The following is a 4328-nucleotide window of genomic DNA, read 5'->3' on the forward strand; positions in this document are numbered from 1 at the left end:
AATCTCTGTTTTCCCTTTATTATTATTATTATTATTATTATTATTATTATTATTATTATTATTATTATTATTATTATTATTATTATTATTATTATTTCAGAGAAGCCGCACCAGCTGTAAGATTTCTGGTAAAGGAAGGGCTGCTTGACTCAGCTGCCGAAACGACAGCGTGGTTCACGGACTTAGTGTCGAAGTGGTACGCTTTGATGTCGTCACGCCATCCCACTTTAGCTCTAAGCCACCGAAATATGAACAAGTATTCTGCTGCTCTGAACACCCTGCGCCTTGCAGCAGAGACAATCAAAGGAATGAAGATGGGCGCCACAGCTCAGTGGAAACCATCCCAAGCCGGGCTTCTCATTTCCACGACAGTTGTTCTTCGCCTTCAAGAAGTCTTTCTGGGCAATGAAGGCTACGAGTTTTTTCTAACGAGCAGGTTACTTCAAGACTGCCTCGAAAATCTGTTTTCTGTTGTGCGCCTAATGAAGCCAGTGCCAACAGCATATGATTTGAAATGTGCTCTGAGGCTTGTGAGCGTGAGCCAATTTCTACATACACCGCGGACAACAAGCTATGAGCTTGATGATCGAGACTACCTCGTCGAACTCCTTTCTCAAGCGAAGAAGCAACACTCAGAAAATTTGTATGCAGAAATATACGACTCCGAGATTTTGTTCATTGAGGAGCTGACGGCAACGGAATGCTGCATTTTGTACTATCTTGGAGGCTACATCCTGAAAAGCGTTTTGAAGTCCGTATCCTGTTCCCAGTGCAAGGATGCCCTCCTTGGTGCAGCCAGCAATGAATATGCTTCTTTGACAGTTCTCAAGGAATATGTGAGTGATGGACGAAACTTGATTTATCCGAGCAGGGAAGTGATCCGCACTCTGAAGAACTATGAGGAGCACTTCATGGGCGTTATTGCGTGGTGTACAAACAATGTACACACGATGAAGTCGCCACTACGCTCTCTGACAGAATACCTTGCGAAGGTAGACCGGCCATGCCTGAGTACTTGCGCAGAACATAAGGAAGAAATAGGCAAGATGCTGGTAGCCACCTACACAAGACTGAGGCTACGCATACATTTACGTCAGAAACCATCCACACATGCCGGAGGTCATGGAAGCAAAACTTGTGCTGGTGTTAGTCTACCTTAACAGCAAGGCCTTTTTGTATCCTATATGCACATACGCATGAGAAAAAAAAAACTCGACGGAATTAAGCACACAGTTCATAATCATCTTGTCCATAATATATTTTGCGTAACGGTATTAAATGATTGTACTCCATCGCGTGTCTTTGTTTTGATTACCTAGTGCATGACACAGTTTGCCACCATGTAATCGTGTAGGCGGCGCGTAATAGCGACAATGGTAGTAAGGATGCCGGGCATTCGTACTTATATACAGAGCAGCTACTTTAGCATATTTCTCTTACTTTCCGCTATGTCCATATGTGAGCGCGACGACAGAAAGCGCGCGGCGACGGTGCAACTACGAAGACGAGCAGTTGCCCGCCGTTGTCAACTCTTATTATAACAGAAAGAATATTAATCTCTATACCTTCGCTAATCCTCTCGAACTAGCGGACGCGTCACTGAATGTTCACTCTCGCTTATCATCTACTCTGGCAAAGGAATGAATGTCGAAGCTAAAGTGAATGCAAGCGCCTACTGCAAGCAGGAGCCACCGCTATCGGGGCGCTCCCCGCGACTGGCGGATGCAAGAAAATGGCGGTTGCGCTAGCAGACGACGCGGTTGTCCTCACCCTAGGAGGGCGCTCGCATCGAGGCACCCTAAGACTACGGGAAGCTGGCGCTGAACGGCCGCGCGTATCACGACGCTCACGAATTCGTGTATGCATCCGAGTTTAATTGCATTTGTGCTTCTTGCAGGCTTTCACAGGTACAGGGGGATGAAAAGAAACGCGAACATAGCGGTGCACTGTTTTCATCACGCTCTAACCGTGGTGGCAATGAAAAGATGCTAGATGGTCTTTTATTGTGTCATGGATGACGTCGTGTTCTCATCAATCATCGAGGCTATAACCACTTGAAAATAGATGCGAAACAACAAAGAATGCAGATGCCGCATGTTCGCGCTTCTTTCCATCCCCGCTGTAAGTATTCTGCAAGCAGACTCTCAGGCCATGCTGCCGGTTCGATACTTGCAGTCGAGTTTGATAGTATTCGCGTTTCGCGGGATCAAATCCCGGCCGCGGCGGCTGCATTTTCGATGGAGGCGAAAATGTTTGAGGCCCGTGTACTTAGATTTAGGTGCACGTTAAAGAACCCCAGGTGGTCGAAATTTCCGGAGCCCTCCACTACGGCGTCTCTCATAATCATATCGTGGTTTTGGGACGTTAAACCCCAGATATTATTATTATTATTAGTATTCGCGTTTTATTTTCTATTTCAGTCTATTGCAACCGCCCCAGTGCTGTCATACTGTTGTGTTCTACTATGCAAGTGGAACTGAAAGAAATCACGATTGTCTTTTTTTTATTTTCCTTTATTGATAAAGAAAAGAATCTCACAGCTAGGGTCCTTTACGCATTCATCTAAGACGACTGAAAGGCGAACGCCATCTTTTTCTTTTTCTTCTAGTCAAATATTAAACATTTCCTGCCTCCCTCCGAGATATTTCTGTGCCTAACGTGGTTTTCTTACAGCCTCAAAAATCGGAGGCAGTGCAAGCTTTCTGCACATCAGCGGAGGCATGCACTGCCTCCGTGATCGGCCCATTTTGACCAAGCGAAGATGTAATATGACGACGTCATGATCTGTGACTTCATATGATGACGTCATCACGTAATTATTTTTTGCATCACTCGTGCTGACGCCGCCGACGGTCAATTTTCGTGTTTAGTGAGGCATCTAAGGCTTTCGCCTTAATACACTGTTCGGCTGTCGTTCCATGAAATTCCAGCTGCCGCTGGTATTCGGTAGAGGTGGCTTGCAGTAATTAGGCGGGATAATTGGTCTCCTAATACATCTTCAAACTACACTAGAATATGCAGCTGTCGTTTACGACGCGAAGATTTCATAGAATATAAGAAGCGGCGGCTTACGAAGGATGCAGTAGCGTCACTCTTTTCAGGCTACCCTTCACATTTGCAGCGCAAGGTAACAACTGAATCAAGCTTGGCAAGTATCCCTAAACGCGACCGTGTTGCGTCCGAACAGTCAACGAATGCATGTAGTACCAGTAGCAACGCTGCCTCGCGATCGTCGCCATGTGCATGCAGCGCTGACATTAGGTCCCGAAGCTGAAGAATCGGAGCCCATGGACACTAACATGCTCTACCGGCGAAACAACCGACACTCATTATCACTGGAAGCAGCTTAGTGACCAGGGGCGTAGCCAGAAATTTTTTTCGGGGGGGTTCAACCATACTTTATGTATGTTCGTGCGTGCGTTTGTATGTGTGCGTGTATATATAGGCAAGCAAAACTGAAAAATTTCGGGGGGTGGTTTGAACCCCCCCCCCCTTGGCTACGCCCCTCTTAGTGACATTTCATGCTATTTAGCGTATGAACTCATGGCACCAGTAGACGGTATCACGCATCGGGGAACTTTAAGCGCCCAAGCTCTTGGCAGATGCTGCTTTCGAAAATCGACTTTCAGACAGTCAATAACCAACTCTCAGTCAAGCGAACGTAACGGTGACAAAACAATTTTCTGCGCATCACTGGCATACGCTCTATGGAATCGGGCTGGCAGACGACGCGCGAGCGTCTCGATCAAATAGCCGAGAAAGACACATGCCTTTGAAATGGGCTGATTGCCCAGAACGACAAGTGCTTCATGATTTCAGTTTACAAGGTGTCATTGTACTTTAAAGAACGCGAATACAGCCGAAAACTGAACCATATGGCAGCTTGGAATGCAGCCACGGCATTCGTTTCCGCGAGCGACGACGCGACGGCTGGTCTACTACGGTGGCGGCGCCCCGCGGCTAAAAGCCGGACTAACGCCGACGGTCGGTTACCATTGCGCTCCGCTCCTTCGCCCAGGCACAGAAAAATAGAGGAGGCGCTGTCGAGGCCTACTCTTTCTCTGTAATACGCTTGGTCCCCTGTAAGGACTGGCTGCGCCAGAGCGTATGACCGAAGTCGCTTGTTATTATTACATGTCTTTGAGATTGAAGGCATTATGAAAAAGTATGCTATAATAATATTAATAATAATAAGAAGAAGAAGAATTAAAGTGAGACGTTGGAGTGAATAGCAGATTAGAAACTCAATTTTAATATGTATTTATTTTAGATATGTTTGTTGAGGGGCATATATTAACGGGCTGCCATCACAAGTAGGTCATACCGAC

The sequence above is a fragment of the Rhipicephalus sanguineus genome, chromosome 2 (assembly GCF_013339695.2).
Source record: "Rhipicephalus sanguineus isolate Rsan-2018 chromosome 2, BIME_Rsan_1.4, whole genome shotgun sequence".
Classification (NCBI taxonomy): domain Eukaryota; kingdom Metazoa; phylum Arthropoda; class Arachnida; order Ixodida; family Ixodidae; genus Rhipicephalus; species Rhipicephalus sanguineus.